The following is a 15,210-nucleotide window of genomic DNA, read 5'->3' as shown; positions in this document are numbered from 1 at the left end:
AAAAAGCATTTGTCTCACCCACCTTACTCCATACGTCAACCCCCATCCTAATCAGAGATCCACATGGATGTGTATCCCTCTCAACTGTGAAAACAATAATAAATATATTTTTTTTAAAGATTTTATTTTTATTATTTTTTCATTGGAAAGGCAGATATACAGAGAGGAGAGACAGAGAGGAAGATCTTCCATCCGATGATTCACTCCCCAAGTGAGCGCAACGGGCCGATACTATGCCGATCCGAAGCCAGGAGCTCTTCCGGGTCTCCCACGCGGGTGCAGGGTCCCAAAGCTTTGGGCCGTCCTCAACTGCTTTCCCAGGCCACAGGCAGGGAGCTGGAAGGGAAGCGGGGCTGCCGGGATTAGAACCGGCGCCCATATGGGATCCCGGGCGTGCAAGGCGAGGACCTTTAACCACTTGCGCCACCGCGCCGGGCCCAATAATAAATATATTAACAAAAAAAGGGGGGCAGAGAGTGGCTGGTACACAGCACTAAAGGCTAAGCCTCTTCATGCAGCTCCAGCCTCTTACGTGGATGCCGGTTTGAGTCCCAGTTATTCTACTTCCCATCCAACCACCTGCTTGTTGGTCTCAGAAAAGCAGCATTGAATGGCTTCAGTCCTTCGTCCCCTGCACCCAGGTAGGAGAGCTTGAAGAAACTGACTCTACAGACCCGTCTCTGGCCATTGCTTCCATTTGGGGAGTGTGTCAGAGGCTGGACAATTCTCCTTTTCTTTCTGTTACTTTCTGTTTCAAATAAAAATAAATCTGTTTTTTAAATTTATTTATTTTTATTATAAAGTCAGATATACATAGAGGAGGAGAGACAGAGAGGAAGATCTTTCGTCCGATGATTCACTCCCAGGTGACCACAACGGCTGGTGCTGTGCCGATCCGAAGCCAGGAGCCAGGAACTTCTTCTAGGTCTCCCACGCAGGAGCAGGGTCTCAAAGCTTTAGGCTGTCCTCAAACTGCTTTCCCAGGCCACAAGCAGGGAGCTGGATGGGAAGTGGAGCTGCGGGGATTAGAATCGGAGCCCATATGGGATCCTGGCGCGTTCAAGACGAGGACTTTAGCTGCTAGGCCATGCCGCTGGGTCCTAAAAACAAATCTTAAAAAATAAAAGAGCAATGAAGCAGTAAGGTAAATAGTATTTTATTGATGAAATTTTATGTTTTTTTTTTAATCAGGATGCATTTCTATTTCAGGGTCCTTTTGTTAATATTGTGTTCAAATTCATGGATACTGGACCAAAGCAAAAAAAAAAAAAAATGTGGTGTATGAGAAACAGAAAGAAGGTAACATTTTAAAAGTTACTTATTAGACATATTCTTACTAAACACATTATTTAAAAGAGTTTTAAAAATCTACTAACAACAGTAACAAATTCAATAAAATTCTGGAATTCTCAGTATTTAAGACCAGCTTTATTCTACAAGACTTGTCAAAAATACTCCTATAAAAGCACATAAAATATAACATGACGATGAAATAAAATTACAAAATGTGTCTTGGGGTTTATTCCTGCCAGCAAGCTGCAAGATCACTGAGGATGAGACAACGGTGTTCTTTGGCCACAAGAACCACCGGACACAAACTTGTGAGGGAAGTCCATTTATTCAACACAAATTCTAAGTTTTTTAAAGGTTAAAGAAGACATGTCTATTCACAGGGCTGGAAGCTGTGCCTCAGGTCATGTCCAGGTAAGCTGTCAGCCACGCCCACCAGGTAGCAGCCAGTTGTGATGGCCCACAGTTATGCATTAAAAAAAATTTAAAGAAATGTTTCTTAATATTTAGAAAAACTGCTGCTGCAAGTAACATGTGTAAAATATCTTAACAAATCTTCTGCAATATCCAACATTCAAATGCCTATAAATTTAGCCATTCTATCATGTCTTGAGAACATTGACACATGTATACGCAGGCCTGTTCAAGTGATTTGATGGTACCCTTTTTTTCCAGTGGTGAATTTATACAATTTTACATGTCACTCAAAGTAAATGAGAAAAATTGTATATAATAACTGGAATAAGAACAAGATGTTCACAATCATTGTAAATACGTTACTTCTTCATGTATCAACATGATACATGAATATATTTTATAACGTATATATTTTGTAACGTGAGAAAAGCAGGCATGAGTGATGAAGCATGAAAAGCCTTTTACGTGAAATAAAACTCTAAAAATTAATATTTGTTTATAGCTATATGTAATTTTGCCTGTTACTACAGCATTTCAGAGAAAAGCATGCACATCTAATTCAGTTTTTTTTTTTTTAATCACCAGTGAATGATGTGGAACAAAATGAAAAGGATGCCTTAAACCACATGCGTAATATTTATTTTTTAACCCAGATTCTGATACAACGTTTTAGTGTAGGTGGTCTATATCTAGTTGCCTCCATACCTTGACATATCATTAAAATATTTAAAGCTCTTTTTTCATGTGTATCAAGAAGAAAATTAAACCAGCTTTGCAAAAAGTTTCTAAGAATTATTGGACCGTGAAAGTTTATTTGGTTCCTCAAATGTTCACTGACCCAAATTAAATTACAAATGCCACTGCTTCAGTCTTCCATTCAACCATCCTCTTTTAGTGTCCTTGTAATCAGCAGGTTAAAAGAAGACAGCATTCTTAGTGCAACAAGTCTCCTCAGAGTTCCAGCAAACTGTAACAGGTTATAAAACTCAAGCTGACAGGAAATGTGAAGAAAGCGCCCCAAATTTATTTTAGCACTGAACATGTGGGTCAGTGCTTATTTTCATGACTGTCAACAAAGCAGCTCTTCTTTGTTGCTACTTACGTCTTTCATGTCTTTGTTGCCTTTGAATCAAATTGAATCTAACCTTACTCAATTACCTTTCTTCTTTGTTATCAATTAATATCTGTAAGCCCTCTGACCGCTTCACTTTGTGTTGGATTTTTCTGATAATGAGACAACAAATTGAGTCTTCAGCATCCATTTTAAAATTTAATATGCATAGGCTCCTTTGTCCATGTCTTTACCACATCTTAACACTCTCCCTGGTGTCTTCAAAACTCTTGCAAAGCCTGTCCATGTCTGAGTCATCCACAGGTAAACTGAAATCATGAACTTCCATTCTAGATCAATTTAATATCTGTCCTAGAGTCTACTCCATTGACTTTAAGAAATGCTTATTGTCAGTAGAAGAAGGTGAATCATGAAAGGAGGAGAACATTTGGCCTCTGGGCAATGAAATCTTTGTTTAAAAATGGAAAATGAGGATTTACATAATTTTCAAAAGATTTATTCATTTTCTTAAAGTCATTTTTACAGAGTCAGAAAGGAAGATTTTTCCTCTGCTGGTTCAGTCCCCAAGTGGCTACAACAACTGAAGCTGAGCTGATCCAAAGCCAGGAGCTTCTTCCATGTCTCGCCCGCTGGTGCAGGGCCCCAAAGCTTTGAATCATCCTCTACTGCTTTCCCAGGCCACAAGCAGAGAGCTGTAAGGGAAGAGAAGCAGCCAGGTTATGAACCAGTGCCCATATGGAATCCTGGCGGTTGCAAGGCTAGAACTTTAGCCATTAGTTTGAAGGGAGAATGAGAGAGAGAGGGAGAGAGAGATCTTCCACCTCTTAGTTGATCACACAAGGCCATAATAGCCAGGACAGGACAGGAAGAATCCACGAGCCAGGGATTTTTCTAGGGATCCCACGTGGATCCATGGGCCATAATCCATTATTTACGAGGTGTATCAACAGGAAGCTGGACTGAAAATGGAGCACCAGGAATACAATTGGCACTTATATGGGATGCTGCCATTGCACGCTGTAGTGTAACTGCTTATGCCAGAGCACCAACCCCTAGATGATTTTATAAACATTATTTTTGCAAGAATCCTGAAAGGCATATGGTACTTTTTCTTCTGAACATCGTTTCTTAGCTAGCTATTAAACTTATACTCTGCCTGCATGCATTTCTTCCTAGTTGAAGCACTATATTTCAGAACCATCATCCTTTAACACAAATTATCAATCCTGTTTGTAGTTCTGCTTTTGCACTATGTGTTTAGCAGAATGCCAAATTATATAAGTTGCTATCTTCTCTAGAAACAATATAAAATGTGATTTTTTGATTCTGTTCTTATTTAGAAAATGCTTGATATACAACAAGCACTTATGGAAAAATTTTCTATCTGCTGTTATTATTGCTATTCAGTGATTAGGCAACCTCAAGTGTATTCTAAACTCATAGACTTACTATGAGAAAAAATTTCAATTTTATTTTAGTAAAATCATGTATTTGTAATACATATAATAATCATACCTAGAAATTATTTCATGTTGTGTTTTAAAATAAGCAATTTAGGGCAGGCATTTGACACAGTGGTTAAAATGCTACTTAGAATCATCAGTACATTGAAGTCCATGGGGTTATTCTTGGCTCCTCTCCTAATTTCAGCTGCATCAATGAGCACCGTGACAGGCAGCAGGCAGTAATTTAAGCTGTTGGGTCTTTCCCACTATTGTGGAAAACTTGGATTGAGTTTCCAGCTTCTGAACTTGGCCTGTCTCAACCCTGTAATGGTTTCTGCGTACCCTATCTATCCATTTCTTGTGCGGTAAGACAAAACCAATGGGCCGCCTGTGCCGAGGCGCCGGGAGCGTGTCGACCCCGTTTGGGGTGGTGCCCTGCAGCACACGTGGGGCCAGTGGTACCAGACCCAGGAGGAGGTGTTCATTGAAGTGCAGGTGCCACCAGGCACCTGCGCTCGGGACATCCAGTGCGGCCTGCAGAGCTGGCATGTCGTGCTGGCTGGGGCGGGGGGGGGGGTGCCGCGAGATCCTCAAGGGCAAGCTCTTTGATTCTACCATAGCCGATGAGGGAACATGGACTTTGGAGGATAGAAAAAATGGTTCGTATTGTTCTCACAAAGACGAAGAGAGATGCAGCAAATTGCCAGATTTCTCTTCTGGAATCTGAATATGCAGCTGATCCCTGGGCACAAGACAAAATGCAGAGAAAGCTTACATTAGAGTGGTTCCAAAAAGCAAATCCTGGTTTTGACTTCAGTGGAGCAGAAACCTCAGGAAACTACTCTAAAGGTGGACCAGATTTCTCAAACCTTGACAAATAACCAGTACTTGTGATGCTTTCTGTGGATCTTAGCAGATGCGTAATCAAAGAAACAGATCAGGTGAAGAGAGAAAATGTGGGTGCCTCCAGTTAACACATTGACAAATATATTTAATTATGGTTCTAAAAGTTGCATTCAAATATAGTTTTATGTAGAAAATACGTACTCTGGGAACTATGAATTTATGGTAACTTTTTTGGACTTGTTTTTGCTCAGCATGAAGTTTTATATAAATTGCATTTTACTAATTTCATATTAATTGTATTTTTGATACAAAAACCAGTAGGTTATAGATCATGTGAAAGGGTGCCTTCAGAGATTTTTTTTGATAAGTGTGACACAGGAATAATGTTTGATAAACTTTTCTAAATAGGAATTGTGTACCCCTTTGTCTAAATATTTACACAGAAAAATATTGTACTGAAAAAAATTAAGGCAGAAATTAGACCCAGAAAAATATTTTGAGTAAGTTTTATGACCTAATGAAAATTTCTTTGTTCACATATTATTCCTGAAGAGATTATGTCAAGAAATTTAAAAATAGTTTAAGAACATATCAGTAGGAATGGGTTAGTAAGGAGAAATAACGAGGTAGGTGCTGTTATTGGACAGGTTCTTTGTCAGTGCAGAAAGCATATTCAGGTCATTGATTGGAAGAGCTATCATTTTGACTTTCAATGATCCAAACATCGAAGAAGGAATCATTGAAATTTCATATCAGCCTTTTTATTTTCTTTTTACTCCTTAAAAGAAATTAATTTCAAAAACAGAAATCTCAACACAGGAACAAAACAATACATAAGGTGCATAGTTTGTTTTCTTTATGAACTCTCTGAATTAGTAGAGGACATGGTGCTTCATCTTTGAGTGGACCAGTGTGTATTTGCTTCAAGCAATGACATTATCTTACCTAGCCAGAGTGCACCATTGAAATCAGGGCACCCTAGACTTCATAATTTGACTTAGAGGGGCATTTTTAGCAGTTGTTATAGAAGTGGTCATGAGTTATTACATGCTATCATGATTAATAATTTGAATTTATTTCATTTCTGAAGGCGTTACTTAGATCACCAGTTAAGGTAGTATTTTTCAGACTTCTTTGTAAAGTTTTTATGTTTACAGATATTTCATGAGCAGTTAGTTGCAACAAAACTACCTTGCTTCACTTCAGAGTTTCTATTTATTTATACTTCTGTAGAATCATGATTTTCTATTATTTTCATGGATTAAAAATTATTCTTATTACATTGAAAAAAAAAGACAAAACCAATGAGATTCTATCTGTATTCATAAGAGATCGCCATCTTGTAATGCAAATCAGCCTCTCTGGCCATTGGAAAAATTACTAAATCATCTGCATTATTCATTCATACATTCCATCTCAATCTTTTATTTACTTACTTGTTCCACAATCAATCCCCTGTTTCCAAAGATTTTGGATGATAAATGAAACTAATTTAATTTAAATAAAATTGATGTTACAATATAGCATGTCATCTTAATATTTTGCTCTGTTCATTTTAGGTGTCATTCAGATTTTTAATGTTTGCATTAGTACTTTACAGATAAAACTTGCTTTACTAAATTATTAGAGGCTCATTAAGTAGTATTTAGAATAGTGGTAATAGAGCACAAATTATTCATCAAATTTTAATTTCTGATCTATAAGTAAGTTTTGTGTAACAAATATTTTGCTGGATACAGTCATGACAAGGCTGATCATATATTTATGATATTAACATTTGTCTTAAATTTTGTACTTAATAATATTTTGTTAGTTGTGAGAAACATGATACAAAATTTAGAAGGCAGGGTATCTAATTCCTGTTGAAGGACATTATAGGCATAATAACTAGGCTAAATTTGCAATTAAACTTTCAGAAAACAGCCAGTTCACAAGCTGATATTTTTTTCAGCAGGTTAAAGAAAGCCCTGAGATTTTAGTAGAGTAAAACATGCAGAAACAGAGTGAAGTCTGTCTTTGCTGATGTGAAAGAAATGAGACTAGCCAAAAGGATTGGCTCCGATAAGGAAATTCTAATCTGCTGGCTAACTACTAGTATACGAAAATCACATGTCAGAAGAAAACATTGGCAGAAGGAATGGAATTCTATTTCATAAGACATTGCCATCCTGCTAGGAAAAATTAGTCATGGTGGCCATTTTTTAAAAATCCAGTTAATCGTAAATTCATATTTTCATCACAACATTTTGTTTATTTATTAAAAAGCCGGATAGCTAGCCAGCAGAGGAAAGGCACAGAGTGTCTGTCTGGCAGTTTAGTCCCTTGGTGTCTTTAATGGCTAGGCACAACAGAATGCAGAACGGGAAACTCATTGCGTGTCTCCCATGAGGGCGGTGGGAACCCAATTAACCCAGCCTTCACCTGCTGCCTCCCCAGGGACTCTGTTAACAGGAAGCTGGGGTCAGGAGGACATGCTCGATGCTGAACCCAGCTACACTGATTTGGTCCATGGTCATCTTCACCACTGGGCTACCTACCATGTTTAGCATCTCTTCATGATAGAAAAAAAAATCAACAAATGGACTTTGAATATGAAAAAATCTTCCATTTAGATGAGTGATTTTTCAGTCACAATCCAAATACTTGGGGTAGTGGTGGGATCCTTACCCTAAGCCCTTCCTTCTCGTGTTTCAGGGGGAGATAGCTGGAAAATGACTCCCTCAGCAATGTAAGCTCAAGAAAAATATGAGGATTGATATATTTAATTTGCATTCCACTTGTAACACAATATGGTCTTCTGTGTTCAAAGAAGCACTGACAGTGAGAAACATAATATTACTTTTTGTTATCGAGACCAGTGATGGAGTGTGGCAGTTTTCACACAGAACACCACAGCTTTTGTTAAACCAAGCTTCATACTTCACCTCGTTTTGATACAGGGAGTGGAAATAAAATTATATGTCAGTATTAGAGTTTCACATTAAATTGTAGAATTTTTCCCCCATCATATGTTTCTGCAAAGGGGATAGATTTGTGGAGTACAGCATTTTTCTCATCCGTGGCATATCTGCCCAAATACAATATATAATTTTTAGCCAGGATATTGTTGTGTGTGAAGAAAAAATAATGCTCTGGGTTATTATTTCAGCTCGTGAGTCTGGATGCTGTACTTTGATATTATTTATTTGAAGTTTATGTAGCATACATTACTTGAAATTTGAAAGCAGCTTTATTAATTCTAACAGTCAGAGCATTCTAAACTAAGAAAACCTGTCCTTACACTTAGCAGAATGCTTGAGCACAAAATTATTTAAAAAACATCATGTGCTCAAAAATGCAATGGTAAGCTGATTTGTGTGCACAAGAGGGCTGTTTGTCCTCAAAAGTACATTCTTAAATAAGAAAAGAGTTAGAAAAAAAAAAACACAAACAGAACCTTGAAGTAAAAGAACAGCAGCAGATGTCCTTTAGCTGCGTGTTTTATTGATTTATAAACACTCAGTCAGGGTCCCTCATCTCTGCAGAGTAATTTAGATATGGGAAAATATCTGTGAAATATATTGATTGTGTTATTGATTGAAAAGCCAATTGCTGTTGCACTCCTGTTTTACCATTTAAGTCCTGACACATTTTGACATATGAGCCAGCTGTGACTACTGCCTCGATTCTGCAATAAGATAATGTGAAAGCTGTCATAACCACTTCTCTGTCAGCCTTGAGTATTTACAGCATAGTGGTGCTGCTATTTAGCTTGCTCTTTAACTACCTGAATAATGAGGATTTGTTAAAGCTCTCACTCTGGTCTCTGGCTGCATGTACTTGTCTGCAGTGGGTCTTGTCCACACATTTAAACAAATCCCTATTAATTTTTGCTTAATTGAATGAAGTGATAGCAGGTGAATTCAACAAACTATGCAAGGCATCAGTTGTTTAGCATCTTTATGTATTTAATCAACAAATAAGATGATTGAATCTGAGCAACTTTGTTTTACCATGAAGAATTTTTATTTTTGAACATGTCTCAGAGTACATTTTATTGCTTATGAGATAAATTTTCTACTCACCAGCAATAGAAAAAGAGTGAGGAGAATGTATCTATCCATCTATCTATCTATCTATCTATCTATCTATCTATCTATCTATCTATCTATCTATTGTGGTGAAAAAGCAAGATATTTATGCAGAAACTATTCACTATTCTTGATTTGGAAAGAAAAGCAATCTCTGAGCTTTTCTATAAAAGCCATAAAAATTCACGTAAACATATCTCCAAGAGATATTTCTTAAGATCACTATTTTTGGACAGAATGCATTAGATGATTGAAACTACACATAGTATTTCCCCTCTTTGAGTCACATAATCATAATGCAAAAGGAAAAAAGCAGCTGTAAATCACCCTCCTTATGCGTGTAGTCAATGTGGACTTTTTCCAAATCAGGCTGTTTAAATGTATACTATTCATTATTAAAGTCCATGTCCATAATATTCCTCTTATATTCTGATGAGTCTTCTTGTTGTCACACAGTCTCTGATTAATCACAAGCAGCATGTTGTCATGGTCTTTGCAAGTTTATTTAAAGCATTCTTCAATTTATGTAAGCCAGTGAAACAGGTCCATTGTAAAGAAGCAGTACTGATGTAAATAGCCTGGGAACAATGCTTCCTATTACAGGGATGGACAGCAGATCGCTCCTCTGGGAAATGAAAATGTTCATTTAACAGTGTGAATGGCTCACCATTCTGGCAAATGACTGACATATCAGCGGAGTTAAATATTAGACTTTTGATGGATTTGGATCTGACTTTGAAAAACATGGGCCCACTTGGTGCAATGCGGAATCTCTGAGAAGTGTATTTCTGAGCCCCAGGACTATATTCTTTAGCGCATTGCACCTTCATATAAAATTACAGATGAGCTTGTATGGAAGTTAACAAAATGTCAAACACATTCTGACAAGGTAAGATCTTTAGTTCAACTGTGGCTGAGATGCCTTTAGAATCCCATGCCAGTTAAAGAAAGCTGAGAAGTGGATACAGCTTGTCATGACTAATTGTATACACCCTGCAATGGGACGAATCAAACTAACTGTGGGAGTGACCATTCCTGCTGAGATGTTGCTTCTGCAGCTGCCCTCTTTTCTTGGCTATATTAGAGCCGGGATTAAAGCAAAACCCATTCAGGAGAACCTGTGCTGTAAATCATTCTTCAACTTTAGTGGACAGTATATTTTCCAGGAAATGTCTTGAATGTGCACATTCCTGGTCTACTCCCTAAGATTCTGGCTTAGTTGATCTTGACTAGTGCACAGGGGTCTGGTTTTATTAAAAACAAACTTTTTAGTTCAAACTAATTTAACTTACAATGAGCTTATCAAATTGCAGTGAAGTTCTTTATTTCCTTCACTTCCCTTAGTACTAGTATTTTGCATCTACTTAGTACAAGTTTCGACCTTGGAAAATAATCATTGACACAATATTGCTAGCTAGTCTATTGAGATCTAGTTGGACTTTACCATTTGTTTCTTGTATGTCTCTCCCTGCTTTTACTTATTTTTCTTTAATCTTCTCCAATGTGGAACAGTTCCTCAGAAATCTGCTTTCAATTCAACAATTTGGGTTTATCTTCTATCAGTGGGATTTGCAATAAAATTTGAGCAGGATCAACTTAGAGGACCCTTTTCTGTCACACACAGAGCTGGCTGGAAAACATCTTGGAGTCTGTGTGTTACTATTGATTCTGAAGCTACTGATACTTACTTTCACGGATTGGTTATAGGTTTCTTCCATACTTACATCTTCCCTTTGTTTCTCTTCTCTTTTCTCTTGGTTGAAATCCTTTAGGATAATTTCTTTGAGACATAATTTGCATTCCATTTGTACATCCTTTCCAAGTGGGCTGTCATTGTGTTGGACCTGATTTCATTAATGTTACATTTCTGAAAAATTAGAAGCAGTAGTCTCTTTTCATGAGCTGGCTTATTCTGCTTGTTCATATAAAATTTTGTACAAAACATTTTGTGCATGTTGGCTTGTTTCAATTTGCTATACCTCCATGCATCTCTGAAATACAGCACTGCATTTCCACATATATACAAGCTTCGACAAATAACTCTTATCTGCTCCTTAGTTTCCAACTTTAAGACAGTGTAATGTTACCATGGCACCTTAGGTAGTGAATCACAAGTGTAACATGTAGAAAATTGGGACATCAGGAAGAGTGCAACAGGTCAACAACCAACAATGCATCAGAGAGAATAAAAATCAAATCCTAGGAAGTTTCCATCTGTCCTCTTTTACAATACACCATACCCTTTTCTCTGTGAGGGGGCTCCCATTCCTCTAACTTTGAACTCTTTTGCCTTTCTTCTCCTACAAGTATGTCAGGGGTTTTTGTTCACTTATCAAGTGGCAACAATGATAACAATACGATAAATACTTATCACTATTAATCATCTATATAATTGCATTTTCCATTTGTCCCAATATTTTTGCTCACTGAAAATTGGAGTCCTTATTTCATCTAATCCTAATTAATCCATAAACCATTTACTAAAATATGATTTATTTATACCACAATGATCTGTACACATTCAAAGGCCTTTGTTCAGTCTTCATCTTCCTTTATACCTTAAAATAGTATTAACTACAAGCTGCTTCCAGAAACCAATCTCTAACACCAATCTCCTTGGATCTTTGATCTTTCCATCTGTTGTTCACACTGTCTTTTTGTTCTCTACATATTTTCACATTATAACTATCCTTCCACCTACATTATATGTGTCACGTTCTTATTTTTAATGCTTTTCTTAAATTCTTATTTCAATTTGGACATTAGAGTAATGCTTATTGACATTAATTTTGCCCTAGTTAGGTTTATTTAATGCAATAGATTTAAGTCCTTGAAAAATTTTTTCTTTGGCAGCTGGCAGATTCTGCAGGTAAAAGTGTCCTTGTGACATTTCAGAAGGAAACAATCTTTCTTCCTAGCCCCAGTGTTGACTGAGAATGTTCCTGGAGCAAAGGTGAATTCTCAGATACTAAATTTCTATAATGTACTCAACCTTGCCAGAACCCAGTGCTTATCCTGTGACCCATTTTCTAGGAGACAACAATTGCCTACAGGTGTTTCAGCACCACACATCTTCAGCATTGGCAATCTCCATTGCATCTCGATCCAATGATACAGGGCAGTCAACAAAATCTACTACTCAACAATTTCCCCCCAAAAAAACCCTCTTGGATAATTTTGTAATGTTGTAACTCCAATTAGATACTTCTCTATGAATAATTTTCCCCTGCACCCTAGAAGTTAGATTACTGGAAAGTTGCACCAGCATGGCCCCACAGAGACTGGGCTGCCATTCAATGAGCAAAAGCTATGCTCTTTCCAACAAGACCATTCTACTTATTTTGTTATTTAAATTTCCTTTTAGAGCTGGATGTACATACAGAAATGGCAATGAGAATATCTTCCATTTGCTAGTCCATTCCTCCCAAATGCCTGAAAAGTCACAGCTGAAACCAGGACCTGTGAAATGAACCATAGCTGCCACGCAACTGACAGATATCCAACACCAGAGGCTTCACCTACTGTCTCCCAGGTTCTGCCTGGGTAGGAAACTGGACGTTGAAGCAAGTTGACATTCAGTATAAGCTCTATGATATGGAATGTGATCATGGCGAAGGACATCTTAACCACTGTGTGAAATACCTCCCTCCCCTCATCATCCTCATTAAAATCTTGATGTTAGTTCTAAGTTAGTACCGTCGGGGTACTCTCAATCAACACAATGGGTAATGGTTCCTACTTATGCTTGCTACGTCTGCAACATTTGCAGTTTGTATTGTGTCTCCATCATATGTTTGCCAATTTAAGCCATGAGTATAAATAAGAAGTCTGTATATCAAACTTTTCCTCTTCAAATTATCAGGTGGCTCCTCATCCTATTTGAAACCAGAAGGATATAGCTTCCAGAGTGTAATTTCCAGGAGAGCATATCCTTTGATGAAGTCTCAAAAGTTCTACTATTTCATTACAGAAGAGGATCCTAGACAAGCCAGTTGAGGGAAAATAAATGGGAAAAAGGAAGGAAGGAAGGAAGGAAGGAAGGAAGGAAGGAAGGAAGGAAGGAAGGAAGGAAGGAAGGAAGGAAGAAAGGAAGGAAGGAAGGAAGGAAGGAAGGAAGGAAGGAAAGAACAAGCAAGAAGAAGAAAAAAAGAGAGCAAGAGTTTCATAATTTTGTGAGGCCATCACTGTTATCAAGTGTGCTTTTGATGGATTGCTGGATTACACTGGCCCTGTTCTGAGAGTCTATTTAAACTAATGGAAGTGCATTTGCAGGAGAAACGGACAATAATTTATCCACTGGCTCCTGACTTCCATTGATCCCAGTTTCTCCTCACAGCTCATTAACCTTCTTGTTCTAGCAGTGTGCAAACGCAAGAATGCCAAGCAAATCCCTCTTGCATCTCACAAAATTAAAGAGGAAAAGTGTAGGTGTGCAGTGTATGCATAAAGGTGGTGAGCACCCATTTGGCTGCTTTGGGGTTTGGATGAGATCAGAAAAGACGGTTCCATGGACAATGAAAATGAGAGATTCTTAATAGGCATCCAAAGTGTACCCGATAGTCAGTTAACCATGTCTGTGATTTAGCTACATTCTACATAAAGTCAAATCTTAAGTCTACATTCCCACTTCCGATTCCCATCCTGAGCGCCATGCTATACTGACAGACATTTAACCAACAGACATGAATGCCTTCATTAAGTTGGATTATGTGTAAAGCTGAATACCATGTAATGTTTCAAAAATATAATCTGTCCTATGATTCATACTCAATAAAGACAGTTTCTGTTTACTTTTTGAGTCTTGTAAGATGAACGCTTTGATTCTCCGGGCACTCATATGCTGTTTGACAAACCCAAATTTCCAAACTCACACAAGCTTTTGTATTGCTCGTAACTGTCTCTCTATCATGGCTCTTGTTTGTACTGTCAATGCTATAGTCTCGTTCCATGACCACCCTCATCATCTCTTTCTATTGCACCAAATTCTGACATAGCCTTCTCTGTCAGAATGATTTTCTTTAAAAAGTGATTCTATTACTAGCTCACATTGCCCAAGGACTAAAGAATAATTCCAGATACTTTGGTTTACCATAAATAATGATTCCCTGTATAGTCTCAGCTGTGCAACTCCAATATTAGCAATTTCTTCCTGCTCATTCTGCTTTTCATCTAGATTGTTCTTCTATACCAGGTTCTCATGCTCTTGACTTATTGAATTTAGCAATACACTGGACTTAAACTGTTCATGTTTCAAGAGTTATGTCATTTTTTATTTTTACTATTGCTTCAAAAAGGAAAAATACAAGCCACATTAAACCAAGATCCAATGGAAGGCAGTCAGCATTTTTTTCTAGAAGTTAATTCATTCTTGTCTCAGCTCTTACAGTATGCATCCTCATAATTTAAAAAGTATTTTCCTATTTTGCTACAATTTATTTGCTGTAAAACCTATCTTAACCACTATGTCATGGTTTTCTCAAGTGCAGGGACCATGTATTATTCATTTTCATATCCTCAGCACTCCACATAGCACTTGTGCATAAACTTCACAATAAACATATGCTGAATTGAATTTAAAAGAAATCAAAGATGCAAAAGTATGTATGGATAGAGTTATCAGCAAAGAGCGTTTCACTAGAGCATGATATACATCTAATTTTATACTTATAAGATTCTGTTGATGCCATAGACACTTTGTCAACCATCCAAAAAGCATCGGAGCTTTTTGCCAATGAGAAACATCAGTGAATGTTGACAGTTTATTTCAGCACATTATATGGCACTCAACCAAAATTGAACAGCACGAAAAGATGGAAAGAAAATGACTGTTTTCTAGGCTTCCATCAACACATGTAGGGCTAAATGGATTTCATGATGCTCCTGTGCCTTGGTTTGCGTCAACCTTTATGTGTAAATCAAATTGATTGTCCCAAGTGGTTTAGCCTAGGACTGTCATTCGAAGGCCTACAGTCATACAATACTATATTACACTCCATTATTGTATAGCACATCACAGTCTACTGTATCTATTACACTCATCTCCTGTGGAATTACCTCTTTCAAAAGGATG

The 15,210-nt window shown here is 37.4% G+C and overlaps 1 pseudogene; it reads left to right on the top strand.

The window, feature by feature from the left end:
• Positions 1–4,603: 4,603 nt before the first annotated feature.
• On the top strand, positions 4,604–5,114 carry LOC121163773 (annotated as a pseudogene).
• Positions 5,115–15,210: the final 10,096 nt, after the last annotated feature.

The sequence above is a fragment of the Ochotona curzoniae genome, unplaced genomic scaffold (genome assembly GCF_017591425.1).
Source record: "Ochotona curzoniae isolate NIBS_2020 unplaced genomic scaffold, NIBS_Ocur_1.0 contig_64, whole genome shotgun sequence".
NCBI lineage: Eukaryota > Metazoa > Chordata > Mammalia > Lagomorpha > Ochotonidae > Ochotona > Ochotona curzoniae.
The sequence above is the reverse complement of the archived record's forward strand: the minus strand, read 5'-3'. Positions and strand labels throughout refer to the sequence as shown.